Raw genomic sequence first — 16997 nt, 5'->3', positions numbered from 1 at the left:
GGTTCCCAGGGTAGCTTAGCACACAATTTATAGTTTATTACTGGGTTCCAACTTAACCCTCGACCGAATCACCTTCGGAACATTAGACCTCCACATCTAATGTCGGGGACACAAGGGACACCCCACGCCCACAAGTGCCACTTCCTTGGTACCAAAAACAACAGCTGTGTCAAACACACCACTCCCGGGTAAAGTGGCGGACTCTCCCTAAAACCGTGGCCAGGAGAAGGAACCTCAATATCGGGTTCAGGGGACCAAAATTAAGCACACGGAGTTTTGTATCCTCACAGTCTCCCCAAGACCGGATTTCTAAGATCCCCATTCTCCAGATGGGTGATCCCAGAAGGTATATTACACTGTGCTTTATTATTTCTTTTATTTAAAATTTAATTTCTTAAGTTTTGCAACATAATATGCAAAAGGAAAGATAAAAGCTCACATCTACCTCGCGAGAGCCATCACAGGACTCCGGCCTGTGGAAACATATAGAACAGTGCAATAAAGCTGAAATATTTTATGAAGCATGATCTTTGAAATGCATTGAAATGAGTAAGGGAAAATATTCTCACAACTCGGGTTTACCAAACCCTCGATGATTCATTTTGATCACCGGAATACTAATACAGGGATCACAATTTCAATACCATCTTTAATTTCTAAGACATCAGAATTAAACCATGGATGAATCATCATCTCATTCTAACCATTCAAATTAAAATAAGAATGCCTAACAGCATGATAAATCTGATGCCAATTCATTTAAATAATATCAATATTTTCCAACCATTCAAATTAAAATAAGAATGCCTAACAGCATGATAAATCTGATGCCAATTCATTTAAACAATATCAATATTTTCCAACCATTCAAATTAAAATAAGAATGCCTAACAGCATGATAAATCCGAATGTTTTTCCATAAAATTTCATATCGATATACGAAAACGCAAAATGGGTCAACAAGGATGGATCAGAAGCTAAGAAAATATTTATATTCATAATGGAAGATTAGGATGGATCACAAAGAGAGTTCACTTGATTCGGTTTGAAAGGGAACATACATTGTATGATTCACAGATGCATCATAGTGATATATTCATGTATAAGGAAAAATACAACTTGAGACTTGTTATCTAAAAAAAAACATGATTAAACATGATTATCATATCGATACATGAAAACACAAATCAGCCCAAAAGGGCTTATAACTTAAATCCCATCCTTCTCTTACTGACCATAACATAATCCAACAGCTTAAGCATCTTTGTTATAGATTTTTTTTTTTTTTTTTTTTTATATAGATGAAAAACACCCAGCCCAACCTAGCCGACCCTGTCGGCTGGGTCCACCAGCATGTGCACAGGCCCAGTTTGGGCCTGTGTGTGCTGTCAAAAAGAACAGCATACCTGCGACAAGGAACTGATTTTTTTTTTTTGTTGTTGCAACTCTGCCCAGCCCAGCCGACCTTGATGGCTGGGCTTAACAACATATACACAGGCCCAATATGGGTCTGTGTATGCTGTCAACAAGAACAACATTAAAAGAACTGTTATTTACGCACATTACCTGTAAAAATGTCATGTATATATATTTTTTTTTTTTTTTGAAAGGGAGAAGAACACCCAGCCCAGCCGACCCTGTCGGCTGGGTTCAAAAGCATACACCCACCTGCCCCAGCCCAGCCGACCTTGTTGGCTGGGCTTAGCAACATATACACAGGCCCAGTGTGGGCCTGTGTATGCTGCCAGCAATCAACAGCATACTTATTTTGCAACTGAAAATTTCTTTTCCTTTTTTTCTATACATCAAAAGCACAGAAGGTGCAAGGGAGTAACAGTGGAACTGTTCTCCACGATTTTCCATCGACTGCTGCATGAAATCGAACCTCCACCGATGCCCCATTTGAAAACAAAAAGAGGTACCCGTACCTTGTTTCGCAAATCCGGATGATCGGATGCAGCTTACTAGAGAGAGATCGGCTGAGGTCGATCCCACCCCCACTATCGAGCTCCGGCTGTAGGGAAACAACGAGGAGGAGGAAGGACCGTCGCTTGCCAAGGGAGGTGCGCACGTCTGCCGCAGTTGGGGAGTTGCCGGTGGTGTGGCTCCAGCAACGCACTAAAACGAGGAGAGTGAGAGAGATTTGGGGCGAAAATAGAGAGGTAAAGGGGAAGGGGATACCAACCTGCCATCTTAAAGGAGGAAGCCTTCCGAATTTGGTGGAGGTCGTTCCCCTTTCGCCGGAGGCTGCGGCTCACCTTTCCCTTTTTCCCCTCACACGATAGGGGTTAGGGTTTACTCTCAGCACCCTAACCCTCCCCCTTCTCACTTTCCCCTTTTTCAGAAAAATCGGGCAACCCTTATCGGGTTGCCCCCTTTTTCTTTTTACTCGACACACAGGGGCGACCCGGGTCCGGACCCGGGACCCGGTAACCGACCCCGAGTTGGGTCTACGCCTATTTCTTAACGAAAATGGGTCCACGAGTTGGATCCAAATGGATCCAACTGTGGATCCGCGAGTTCGCCATACATATCTCGCTGTATTACAAACGTTAATTTACATATATATATATATATATATATATATATATATATATATATATATATATATTTATTTTTTATTTTTTATTTTTATTTTTTTTAAAAGCCCTAAGCTATGCATCGATACCCATTTATGGGTCCGAGATCCGAAATATGGATCTAAGGTCCAAATTGCATGTTTTCCCCAAAATTTAAATGGCAAAACTTACGGTTTTTACATGTATCGAGCAGTTTGTTATGTACTTATCTGGACATGCATATCATATCAGTGACCCAAGCTTTTTATTCTATTCATGTTTGATATCATAATGTTTGTTTTTATGATGCTGGATATTTGTTTAATTTAGGTCATTACTGTTGTAGACTATTTCAGACTCAATGGCTCATGCTCACTTTCTCCTTCGGTTTAACTTTTATTCTTTTGCTCTTTCTGTGCAAGCATCTAAGCAATTAATTGTGCATCACACAAGGACTTTGAAGATGAATGATGATGCCCTTGTAGTCAGGGTTAGCCATGATTCTAAATATATTGTTGTTGCACTTTTAGACTCCACAATTAAGGTTCGTATAAGATTCATCCATGACCGTTGGCGCACTTTCCATATCCCCTTATAGTATTGCCATCTTATATAGTCATTTTACATCTTTATGTTTTATGCTATACTTGTTATCTTATTAGCTTTGAACTTCTTCTTGGAGTAAGTTTGTCGAAACTGTTTTATATTTTTGACATGTAATCATTTCTTTCATCTGTTTGCATTTGTGTATCATAGGCAGACAAAATTCTTATGCCTTACACATAGTACTATTCTAGTATTGGTAATCAACAATCAGTTCGGCCAAGGTCTTCCCTTTCTCTAGAGCACAGATTATTTTAGATTCATCACTCCTTGTAGCATCTTGAGAATTTGTGTATGATTAAGAGGTCCCAGGTCTATTTTTTTTTTTGCAATTTTCCCACAGTAACTTCATCATCAATAAATGAGCGTGTGCTTACTGAAAGCAAGGAACTGAGCTAAGCATTGCTATTACCAAGGAAGGGGGAAAGTCACTGATATGTGTGGCTGTGATACCATTTAAATATTGGTATCTTGATGATATTTGAAGGGGAAAAGATTGTGCAGCAGATGTCTCTTGACCTCTAACAATGTTTCAAGGTGAGAGGTGGTACCTAACGTGTTCTGAATATAATGAAGTCCTAATTTAGGCAGATCACAAACAATGTTCAAAACAAAAATAAATTACAGCATATGACACTGGTATACATGAACCAAACAAAGTGTGCAGTTACAAGTTGCAACATACCCAACCTGTGCAATGATTGCAATCAACATAATAACACCAGCGAAAATGCCCCAATTATGAACACATATGGATCTTCATGTTAACAGTAGGTCACTTCTGCTTTATTTTCTACATCTATAATAAGTTTTATTGTTCTAAAAAAAGATAACCTGAACATTATTATTTTACTGCTTGGGATCCTTTTATTTCTTTGATTGATGATTTTGCCTTCAATGGTTCTCTAGTTTACTTAATAATAGGTATGTGTGAAGTTGAAGACACGAAAAATATCACTTTTGTATTTCTTTGAAATCTCAACTTTTAATGATACAAATAAATAGAGAATAAAAAAAACATTACAACTAAATAGTAGCCTCTGTTATCGTTATCTACCTAACATTTTGTTACAACAAAAAAATGATAAAGATATCTTGATATCGTTAAGATATCTCCTCAAATGATAAAGATTAAGTTGATATTGTTAACGATGATAGATTGTTAACGATATCTCCTCAAATGATGGCATGAATATCAATATCTCCTCAAATGATAAAATTGAGTTGATATCGTTAACGATGACTGATCGTTAATGATATCTCCTCAAATGATGCTTTTAGGATAAGCTGCTAAGACTCCCCCTTAAACTGTGGCATGAATATCTTGAACGCTCAGTTTGCAAACCAAGTGCTGAAAAAAATCATGTCCAAGTGCTTTTGTGAAAGGATCAGCTATTTGATCCTTGCTGCAGATATAACAAGTGTGTATAGTTCCAAGCATGAGTTGATCGCGAACCACATGACAATCAATGTCAATGTGCTTGGTCCATTTATGAAAAACTGGATTAGCTGCGATGTGAAGGGTGTAATGAAATGCGCGGAATTAAACACAATGTCCTATAATAGACATTCACACATAGAATGCAAAGAACAAGTCCAAAATGGACATAGACAAAAACCAACAATGGCTTGCAAACATAAAGATCTTATAAAAGCAAGAAATGGGCTTTAAGAAGCCATACTTTACAAAGGGGTTTACCCCACTATTTATAAGCAAAGAAGTGAGAGAGAGAGAGAGTGAAAGGAATGAGAGAGAGTACATTGGGAGGTCCAACAAGGTGTCGTTGTGACGGTTGGGGGCCCAACAACTCTTAGTTGGGACCCCCAATGCATAAAGCATTAAATGCTATTTACAATAAAAAGACAAAAATAAAAATAAGAAAAGAAAAAGGAAAAAATAAAGAAAATAAAAAAGACTAAAAAGTCCCTATTAGGTAGAATTACAGAAATACCCTTTATCATGTATTGATGATATATATATATATATATATATATATATATATATATATATATATATATATATATATATGAATTACATATATTTTAACACCCTCCCTCAAGCTTTACAGGGATATGATCGAAAGCTTGTTGAGAAGAAACATAAAACGAGGAGCAACAAGTGCTTTGGTGAAAAAGTCCACAAACTGGCACTCGGATGTAATGTACGGCAATGCTATGGTTCATCTTCGGTGTTCATCACGAACGGCAGTCCATCTCAATGTGTTTAGTACGCTCATGAAAGGTGTGGTTACTTGCGATATAAATTTTTTTTGTTGTCACAACACATCTTTGAAGGTGTAGAGATGACTATCCCCATATCACTGAGGAGACTTCTAAGCCACACAAGCTCCATGGTTGTAGTGGTCATTGCACGATACTCTGCTTCTGTTGAAGATACTGATACTTTGTGCTTCTTCTTGCATCTCCAGGACATCATAGTCATCTAAGAATACACAAAACTAGTAGTTGAGACTCTGTCATTGGGATTTCCTCCCCAATCAGCATCAGTATAAGCAATTAAATCAAGTGATGAAGAAGAGAAAAGAAAAACTCCCTTAGTTATGATATTTTTAATGTATCTGACTATTTTTAAGATTGAGCTTATGTGCACGGTTGTAGGTGCATGTTGAAACAGACTGGCTTAGTGAACTGCATGAGCTATGTCTGGCCGAGTGATGGATAGGTATGTCAGAGACCCAACTAGTTGGCGGTAGGGAGTGGGATCTTCAAGAAGAGTTTCATCTTCCAACCTCAACTTTGCATTGATAACTTCAGGGGTTTCTGTCTTCTTGTTATATGAAATGTCAGACTTTGAACAAATGTCAGCAACAAGTTTCATCTGAGAGAGAATGTACCATTGGGGAGAGTATGCTACTTCAATACCTAAAAAATATCTTAAGAAACCAAGATCAAAACATGTCAAATTTTTTTTTAAACTTTCTTAATATCATTAATTCCTTGCTCATCACTTTCAATGATGATCATATCATCAACATAAAGCAGTAGAATAACTACTGAGGACCCTGCACTTTTCACAAACAAAACAGTGTCAGTATAACATGAACAAAAGTTTAAACTTGTCATTACTTTGCTAAATCTATCATGCCAAGCCTGTGGAGTTTGTTTTAATCCATATAATATTTTGTTAAGTTTGAGAATTTTATCTTTACCAATACATACTCTTGGTGGAGGATTCATGTAGACCTCTTAATTCAATTCACCATTTAGGAATGTATTCTTAACATCTAATTGATAAATAGGCCATTTTTTAACTGAAGCAACCGTAATAAGAGTCCTAACACTAGTTATTTTAGCTATGAGAGAGAAAGTCTCTTCATAGTCAATGCTATATTCTTGGGCGTATTATTTGGCTACCAACCAGGCTTTATAGCGTTTTAATGACCCATCACTTTTAGTTTTGATTTTGAAGACCCATCTGCATCCAATAGATTTCTTTTCAGTGAGTAATGAGGTTATTTCCCAAGTTTTTACCTTTTCAAGGGCACTAAGTTCTAAATTCACGACTTCAACCCACTGGGGACTATTTTTTGTTTCATTATAATGAGATGGATCATGAAAAGAGTGTAACACAATTAGACACGCCCTATATTTTGGTGTTAGAGACTCATAGAAAACAAACCTATTAGGAGGATTGGAGATTCATCCAGATCTTCTTAAATAGGTTTCTTATATGTTGGAACCTTGAGAGTATTTTTCTAAGGCATTTATGGGAACTTGTTGACCACGCCTAACATAGGTTTGAATTGGTCTACTTTCAATGACATCACTTTCATTTTAAACATTGTTAAGAGGAATATCCTCTTGATCATCCAACAAATCATTAAAAATTACCTCTTCTTGAGGAGTCACATCTTCTTGAGGAAGAATATCAAACAAGAAAGCATATTTGCTTTCATCAATATCTTTAGTTTTCTCAAAACCATTTTCATTTTCTAAGAAGGTTACATCTTTAGAAACATGTAGTTTGTTGCTTTTGAGGTCGAAGCATCTAAAACCTTTTTTATTTTCTCTATATTCTAAGAAAACACATTCAATAGCTTTAGAAAATAATTTATCTCTTTTATATGAAAGAACAAAGCTTTTGCACCCAAAAATTCTTAATCTATTAAAATCAGGTATTCTTTCAAATAGTTTTTTATATGGAGATGTATTTTGTAAGGATGAAGATATCATTCTATTTATCAAGTAAGTTGATGTTACAGCGGCTTCGTCCCAATAACTTTTTGGAATTTCTTTGGAAATAAAAAGTGTCCTAGTAGTTTACAAAATGTGTCTATGCTTTCTTACGGCTAGACCATTTTGTTGAGAAGTTCTATGACAAGATTTTTTATGACAAATTTTATTTGTTTCTGAATAATTTTGAAATTCATTTGATAGGTACTCTCCACCAAAATCGGATCTAAGAGTAGAGATATTACTTAAAAATTGATTTTTGACTATCATATGAAATTTCTTAAAAAAGGTAAATACATCAGATTTTAGGTTGAGAAAATAAATTCACACATATCTAGTGTAGTTATCAATGAATGTAACATAATAAGAGTATCCTCCTTTCGATATGACCGAAGAAGGGCCCCACACGTTCGAATGAACTAACTGAAATGGTCTTTTGGACACAAAGGTTCTATTTGAAAAAGGAGTAGATTTTATTTTTCCAAAAATGCAATTCTTGCAAACAAAACATTTCTCATTACAAAATTTCTTTCCAAAGGAAAATGAGTACATTTTTGAGAAACTTGGATGTCCAAGTCTTTGGTGTCAAGTTTCAATATTTTTGTCTTAGACATGGTTCCAAAAAGAGTTGGTTGGAAGTTTCAAGTTGCTCATGTAATAGAGATCCCCCCTCCTATGGCCTTGCCCAATCTGCTTTCTGGACCAAAGATCCTGTATAGAGCAACCCTTAGTTGAGAAGGAGATTTCACATCCATGATCACATATTTGAGAAACAGAAAGAAGGTTTAAATTAAGTTGAGGTACCACTCTCACATTTGGCACAAATAAATCTTTGGAAAAACTTAAAGTTCCAAAACTTTTGACTTGTAAAGATGTACCATCAGCGGTTGACACATAAGAGGTTTTTGAGTTATTACATAAGTCGAATAGCCCATTCTCAAAAGGTGTCATATAAAAGGAAGCTCCAGAATCAAGGATCTAAGAGGACATACCTAGAGGAGCAGAGGAAGTGATGGCGGAACCCGAAGTTGATGGCGATTTGAGTAGAATTTGAAGTGCCTCTGATGGTTGAGCAAGAGAGAAGGAATCCTTCCCTTTGATGGGCTCCTCCTTCTTTTGAGTAGTTTCTTCAATGGAAGCAACCTTACTTTTGGAAGCTTCATTTAGCTTAGGGCAATTAGGTCTTATGTGACCCGGTTCTTGGCAATGATGGCAAATAACTTTTATATAGTTGCCATTATAGTTATTTTGCCTTCCAAAGTGTAGAGGCTTGTAAGTTTTCACATGATTGTTGGGTTTAGACATGGCCAAAACTTCATCTTCTCCTTTAATCATGCCAAGACGAGTTTCTTCTTGACATATTTCAGCTATGACATCTTTCAATGGAAGAGGCTTAGATCTATGAAATAGAGAAGATCTAACTTGTTCATATTCAAGCCTAAGCCCATGTAAGAATTGGAAAAAGTGTTCTTTTTTCATTTGTTTTCTTCGTAGTTCAACATCTTCACTAGAAACTCAATTTGGTTCTAGTAGAGATAACTCATCCCATAAGGATTCAAGGGTGCTAAAGTAATCTCTTACACCCATTTCTCCTTGCTTAATGGTACAAATTTTCTCTTGGAGGAAGAATTGTCTAGAAAGGTTCTTTTGAGTATGCATACCTTTCATAAAGAACCATGCTTCGTTTGCCATTCAAAATTTTGCAATGTTGGCACAAATTTTGAGCTCCACATTGTTCATGAACCATGCAAGAATCTTTGCATGTTTGCTTTCCCAATCTTCAACTTTAGATTGGTGATCTTCAATGGCCTTCATGCGAGCATTTCCTTCAAATGCTTTTCTTATCATCATCCATCTTTGTGAGTTGAAGTTGTGGTTCCGGAATAGTTCCCATAACATATCCCTCAGGCTTTTTACCCTTGAGGTTCTCCATGGCGGCGGCGGCCTGTTAAAACATATGTAATAATATACATCTATATATATAAATATAGATGTATATTCACCATAATACCCGATAGGGGTATTATGGTCATTTCACAAGTACCCAATAAGGGTACTTGTTTTATTTCGTTTATTTTGCTGTTTTTTATTTTTTAAAATGCTTTTTGGATACCGAAAAGGGGCCCCACAATGGAGTCGTTGGGGCCCCCAACGGTCACAATTGTGACCGTTGGGGGCTCCCAACGACTCTATTGGGAGCCCCTTTGGTCTCCTTTTCTTATAAATAGGGGGAACCCCCCTTGTATGTTGTATTGCTCTTGAGAGCTCCTCTTCAATAATAGTGATATTATTTTTCATGTGTGTAGCCTTTTTATAAGGCCTTTCGTATATCCCTTAGTGGATTTCCTCTCTTATGCTTGTTGCATTTGTCCGTGTGGGACATAGTGAATGCTTTAGCATTCTTGGATTCTTCCGCATATTTCATTACATGGTATCAAAGCCATACGATCTTCTAAGGTAAAATCGTGTATCTCTCTACTTCCTTTTTTTTTCTTTTCTCTCTCACCTCCATTTTGTAGCAATGGAAGTCAAGATCGATCTATCATTCAAGCTCCATGGGAAAAATTACATGATGTGGGCATCCGCAATGGAGAATAATCTCAAAGGGAAGAAGCTTTGGGGTTATGTAATGGGGACCATTCCGGAACCCCAACTTAAGCTCACAAAGATGGAAGAAGATCAAGAGAAAGCACTTGAAGGCGATGCTCGTCTCAAGGCTATTGAAGATTATCATCATCAAATGGAAGATTGGGAGAGTAACCATGCAAAAATCCTAGCATGGTTTATGAATAATGTTGAACTTAAGGTATGTGCAAATATTGCAAAATTCCGCCGGGCAAATGAAGCTTGGTTTTTTATGAAGGGTATGTTTACCCAAAAAGATCTTGCAAGAGCTTATTTTTTGCAAGAAAAAGTGAGAACCACAAAACAAGGTGACATGAGCATACAAGACTATTATAGTGCTCTAAATCCTTTGTGGGATAAATTGGCTCTTTTAGAGCCTAAATGGGTGTCTATGGAGGATGTGGTACTAAGACAAAAACAAATGGAACAAGATAGATTGTTCCAATTTTTATTTGGGCTTCGTCCCGAATTTGAACAAGTTAGATCCTCACTTCTCCATAGATCCACGTTTCCTCCCTTAGAAGAGGCTATTGCCGAGATTACTCAAGAAGAGACTAGGCATAATATGGGTAAAAGCATTGATGAAGTTCTTGCCGTATCTAAACCCGGCAATCATGTCAAAACATACAAACCACCTCATTTTGGTAAGCAAGGGAGTGGTGGAAGAAAAATGATTATATGTCATCATTGTTATGAGCCGGGACATATTAAACCCGTTTGCCCAAAGCTAAATGGAGCATTCAAGCCAAAGGTGGCTTCCGTTGAAGAATCATCCACCAAAGAAGATGACGGCAAGAACGGGGATCTCAAAGATACTCTTGGACAAATTCCCTTGGCTCTCCAACAAATTCTAAAGGCTACTTCTTCTACCTCCGGTGCCGCAATTGCCTCATCATCACCTCCTGGTACGTACTCTTGGATTTTAGATTCCGGAGCTTCTTTTCACATGACCCCTCATGAAAATGCATTAACCAATGTGCACACCAATTCAAAAATGTCTTGTGTCTCTACGGCCGATGGAACTTTTCTCAAAATAAATGGTGTTGGAACTCTTGATTCTAAAAATGTTCAAAATTTCCTTGTTCCAAAAGTTAGAATAGTTCCAAAATTAAATCTTAACCTCTTTTCCGTTTCTCAAATAGCCGACCATAGATGTGAAATATCTTTCTCATCCCAAGGGTGCTTTGTGCAGGATCTCCGGTCCGGAAAGCGGATTGGGCAAGGCCATAGGAAGGGAGACCTTTATTTTATGGATAATTTAATGCTTCCAAATACCTCATTTTGTACTTATGTCCAAGACAAAAATATTGAAACTTGGCATAAAAGGCTTGGACATCCAAGTTACTCTAAAATGTATCTTTTTCCTTTTGAACACAAGTTTTGTAAAGAAAAAAATATCAATTGCAAAGATTGCATTTTTTGGCAAAATGAAGTCTACTCCTTTTCCTATTAGATCCTTTGTGACAACAAGACCTTTTGAATTGGTGCATTTCGATGTTTGGGGGCCATCTCCGGTTCTATCTAAAGGTGGTTATTCATATTATGTTACTTTTATTGATGATTATACTAGATATGTATGGATTTATTTTCTTAACTTTAAATCGGAAGTTTTTAACTTCTTTAAAGAATTTCATGCAAAAGTTCAAAATCAATTTCAAAGTCAAATATCCATTCTTAGATCCGATTCGGGTGGAGAGTACTTATCAAATGATTTTCCATCATATCTAAAACAACATGGCATTTGTCATCAAAAATCTTGCCCAAGAACTCCTCAACAAAACGGTCTAGCGGAAAGAAAACATAGGCATATTTTGGAAACCACTAGATCCTTACTCATTTCTAAAAATATTCCTAAAAAATTTTGGGCCGAAGCCGTGTTAACCTCCACATATTTAATCAATAGGATGCCATCTTCAAAATTGAACAATATCTCTCCTTATGAAAAACTTTTTAATATGACACCCGACTACAATCGTCTTCGAATTTTTGGGTGTAAATGCTTTGTTCTTTTACATAAAAGAGATAAATTGTCACCTAAAGCAATAGAATGTGTATTTTTAGGATATGGTGAAAATCAAAAAGGCTATAGATGCTTTGATCATAAAAACAATAAGTTATTTGTCTCCAAAGATGTAACCTTTTTAGAAGATGAAAATGGATTTGACATATTGGAAAAATCAAATGAAATTGATTATATGTTTATCAATGATCTTTTAGAAGATTCAAATGATGACTCCTTGAGTCATCCGGAAGTTTTAGAAAATACTCATGATTCTCATGATAATGATGTATCACCAACTAATGGTGACAATCTCCAAGTATACACTCGGCGTGAGGAAGCCCAACCTATTAGTGCTTTAGAAAAATTCTTGCGGCTTAATGAACCCCTAGAAGAGACCTCCCTTAGGCGTTCTTCTAGAGAATCAATTCCACCTAATAGGTTTGTCTCATATGAAACTCTCTCACCTAAATATAGAGCTTGTCTAATAGCCTTGCATTCTTACTATGAACCCTCCCATTATAATCAAGCAAAAAGTATACCTCATTGGGTTGAAGCAATGAAAGTTGAACTAGATGCTTTAAATAAAGCTAAAACTTGGGAAATAGTTCACCTTCCTCCAAATAAGAAAGCTATAGGATGTCGATGGGTCTACAAAGTCAAAACTAAAAGTGATGGATCCCTAGAGCGTTATAAAGCTAGATTAGTTGCTAAGGGATACTCACAAGAATATGGCATCGATTATGAGGAGACTTTTGCTCCCGTGGCTCGCATGACAAGTGTTAGAACTTTAATTGCGGTAGCATCATCTAAGAAATGGCCTATATTCCAATTAGATGTTAAAAATGCCTTTCTTGATGGTCAGTTGAATGAAGAAGTATATATGGACCCTCCGCCGGGAATCAGTGTTAACCAAGGTCAAACCCTTCGGTTATTAAAAGCTTTATATGGTCTTAAACAAGCCCCTAAGGCTTGGTATGATAGATTTAGTGCTATCATGTTACAATTAGGATTTCGCTCATGTTATACTGACACTGCTCTTTTTGTTAAACGTGCAGGTAATAGTATCATCATCCTTCTGCTTTATGTTGATGATATGATCATCACTGGCAATGATGAAAGTGGTATTCTTAAAGTTAAAAATATGTTAAAACATAATTTTGATATGTCTGATCTGAGTTTTCTCAGGTACTTTCTTGGTATAGAAGTTGCATACTCTCCTCGAGGGTATATATTGTCACAGATGAAGCTTGCTGCAGACATATGTTCCAAATCTGGGATTTCAGATGATAAAAAGGTGGAGACTCCCGAGGTTATCAATGCTAAACTACGACTGGAGGATGGAGTTCTGCTAGATGATCCTATGCCCTACAGGCAACTCATAGGCTCCCTCACCTATCTGACTATCACCAGGCCGGATATTGCTCATGTTGTGCACTCTGCAAGCCAATTTCAGCATGCTCCTACATCTGTGCATATGAGTGTTGTGCTCCGGATCATTCGATATATTAAAAATACTTTGACTAAAGGGCTATTTCTATCCTCAATCTCTTCCTTAGATTTACTAGCTTATACTGATGCTGACTGGGGAGGAAACCCAAATGATCGAATCTCAACTACTGGCTTTTGTGTTTTCCTAGGAGATTCGCTAATTGCTTGGAGGTGCAAGAAACAGCAGAAAGTCTCATTGTCTTCTACTGAAGCAGAATACAGGGCTATGGCAACGACTACAATGGAGTTGGTGTGGCTTCGAAGTCTTCTTCAAGATATGGGAGTCGAAATTACCGGGGCTTCGAAGCTTTGTTGCGACAACAAAAGTGCCATCTACATTGCCAGCAACCACACTTTCCATGAGAGGCCTAAACATATTGAAATGGACTGTCATTATGTACGTGATGAATATCTTCGTGGGACAGTTACACTGCCATATGTCACTTCAGAATATCAACTTGCAGATTTCTTCACCAAAGCCCTGCCTGCTCCTCGCTTCTTGTTCCTCCTTGGCAAACTTTCGGTCATTCCCCCGTAAAGTTTGAGGGGGGGTGTTAAAACATATGTAATAATATACATCTATATATATATATATATATATATAAATATAGATGTATATTCACCATAATACCTGATAGGGGTATTATGGTCATTTCATAAGTACCCAATAGGGGTACTTATTTTATTTCGTTTATTTTGCTGTTTTTTATTTTTGTTTTTTTATTTTTTAAAATGCTTTTTGGATACCGAAAAGGGGCCCCACAATGGAGTCGTTGGGGCCCCCAACGGTCACAATTGTGACCGTTGGGGGCTCCCAACGACTCTATTGGGAGCCCCTTTGGTCTCCTTTTCTTATAAATAGGGGGAACCCCCTTTGTATGTTGTATTGCTCTTGAGAGCTCCTCTTCAATAATAGTGATATTATTTTTCATGTGTGTAGCCTTTTTATAAGGCCTTTCGTATATCCCTTAGTGGATTTCCTCTCTTATGCTTGTTGCATTTGTCCGTGTGGGACATAGTGAATGCTTTAGCATTCTTGGATTCTTCCGCATATTTCATTACACGGCCCACATCATATAGTTGGTACCATTAAGTTTGAAAGAGAGATCAATCTTTTGTTCTCCTTCCATTAGAACTCAAAAAAGGATTACAAACTAAGAAGGAGAATAAATACAATATGTAAACTACTACTAATCAATTAGCTATAGCAAGAATCAAGAGAATAAACCTCACTCGAATACCATGTAATGAAATGCGCGGAATTAAACACAATGTCCTATAATGAACATTCACACATAGAATGCAAAGAACAAGTCCACAATGGACATACACAAAAACCAACAATGACTTGCAAGCATAAAGATCTTAGAAAAGCAAAAAATGGGCTTCAAGAAGCCATACTTTACAAAGGGGTTTACCCCACTATTTATAAGCAAAGAAGTGAGAGAGAAAGAGTACATTGGGAGGTCCAACAAGGTGTCGTTGGGCCCCCAACGGTCACATTTGTGACCGTTGGGGGTCCAACGACTCTTAGTTGGGACCCCCAATGCATAAAGCATCAAATGCTTTTTACAATAAAAAGACAAATAAAAATAAGAAAAGAAAAAAGAAAAAATAAAGAAAATAAAAAAGACTAAAAAGCCCCTATTGGGTAGAATTACAAAAATACCCTTTATTGGGTATTGATGATATATATATATATATATATATTAATAAAGGACTGACTGGTTATCACAATAAATATTTATTGGGAGAGGATGCTTAACCCGAAGATCAAGCAACAAGCCTTTAAGCTAAAGAATCTCGCAAATAGTGTTTGCCATAGATCTATATTCGGACTCGACAGAACACTAAGACATTGTCACCTGCTTCTTAGTCTTCCATGAGATGGGACTGAAACCAAAAAAAATGCAGTAGCCAGTAACAGATCGGCAAGTTTGAGAGCAGGCAACCTAGTTTGAATCACAGAAAGCATTGAGTTGCAAAGTGACACCATGTTGAAACAGAAGACCTTGTCTAGGTTGGGATTTGATATAGCGTACTACACGAAGAGTCGCATTGAAGTGTAGCTCATGTGGTTGGTGCATGTATCGACTAAGAACATGAACCATTCAGCCTTGTGATACTTAAATAAAGTAAGTGTCCTACTAGTCGACAATATTTTGTTGGGTCGGATAGCAGTGGTCCACGATCTACATCAAGGCCATGCTTCTGTTCTATAGGAAACTCGGCGGGTTTGGATCCTAACAAACCCATCTCATTGACAATCTCTAGAGCATATTTTTGTTGACACAAATAAATGCCATATTTGGATTGTGCCACTTCTAAACCCAGAAAATATTTTAAGGTTCCTAAATCCTTCATATAGAACTGTTGAGACAAAAATTGCTTAAACTTCTCAATTTGTGCTAAATGATTTCCTATAATAATCAGGTGATCAACATAGACCAATACAACCATAAAAATATGATCTTTGCAATAGAAAAACAAGGAATAGTCCGCCTTTGACTGTTTAAAACTGAATTCTTCAAGACCATGCAAGAACTTTGAGAAGAAATTCCTGGGTGCCTACTTTAAACCATAAAGGGATTTATTGAGTTTACAAACTAAATTCTCTCCCTATGTGTCATATCCTGGTGGAATATGCATGTACACATCTTCAGACAGATCACCATGCAAAAAAGCATTGTGCACATCCATTTGACATAAAATCCAATTTTGTGCAGCAACAATAGCAAACAGAGTGTGAACAATTACCATCTTGGCTACTGGGATAAAAGTCTCCACGTAGTTAAGATCTTCTTGTTGAGAGTACCCCTTGGCTACTAGTCGGACCTTGTAACGTTCAATAGTCCCATATGACTTCAATTTCACTTTATATACCCATTTGCATCCAATGGGTTTCACTCCGGCAGACAAAGAAGTAATAGTCCAAATGTGGTTATCTCGTAGGGCACGCATCTCAGAATCCATGTCATCTACCCAATGTTTAAACTGAATGTCTTGATCATAGGACTCAGGTTCATGTAGGGTAGACAAAGCAACAACAAAGGCTTTATGAGAAGGTGAGAGATTTGACAAAGAGAAATAGCTTGATAAAGGATAACGTATACCTTTTCATTTTTCTTAAGTCGAATTAGAGATTGGAGATGGTGAAGAACTAAAAGAGCAATAAAAATCCCTTAGCCTGGTGGAGGGCTTTCTTATCCTTGTGGAACGTCTACTTACTTCTTCATGAGAAGATGTGGGTCAACTTGTTTCAGTTTGAGAGGAAAGTTGAACGGGATCTTCAAAGATGTTTTCAGTTTGGGGCAGTACAATGGCTGACGTTTCAAGAATATCGTAATCATGGCAAGGTTGTAATGGGTTGTAGCTACTTTCATCATCTCACATCTTATAGACATAGGCAACACAGGTCCATCAGGATTTACTTTTGTAGAAGAAAAAAGGAAATATTTCTTCGTAGAAAACCGCATCACGACTAGTAAAAATCTGTTAGTGACTCTAAATAAAAAAGTTTATAAGCC

General features: G+C 37.1%; 1 pseudogene; it reads left to right on the top strand.

The window, feature by feature from the left end:
- Positions 1-16997, top strand: part of LOC149845626 (uncharacterized) — a 78197-nt pseudogene that overhangs the window by 15998 nt on the left and 45202 nt on the right.

The sequence above is a fragment of the Nuphar pumila genome, chromosome 2 (genome assembly GCF_984573655.1).
Source record: "Nuphar pumila chromosome 2, dmNupPumi1.hap1.1, whole genome shotgun sequence".
In the NCBI taxonomy this organism is placed as follows: Eukaryota; Viridiplantae; Streptophyta; class Magnoliopsida; order Nymphaeales; family Nymphaeaceae; genus Nuphar; species Nuphar pumila.
This window is presented reverse-complemented; position numbering and strand designations above follow the sequence as displayed.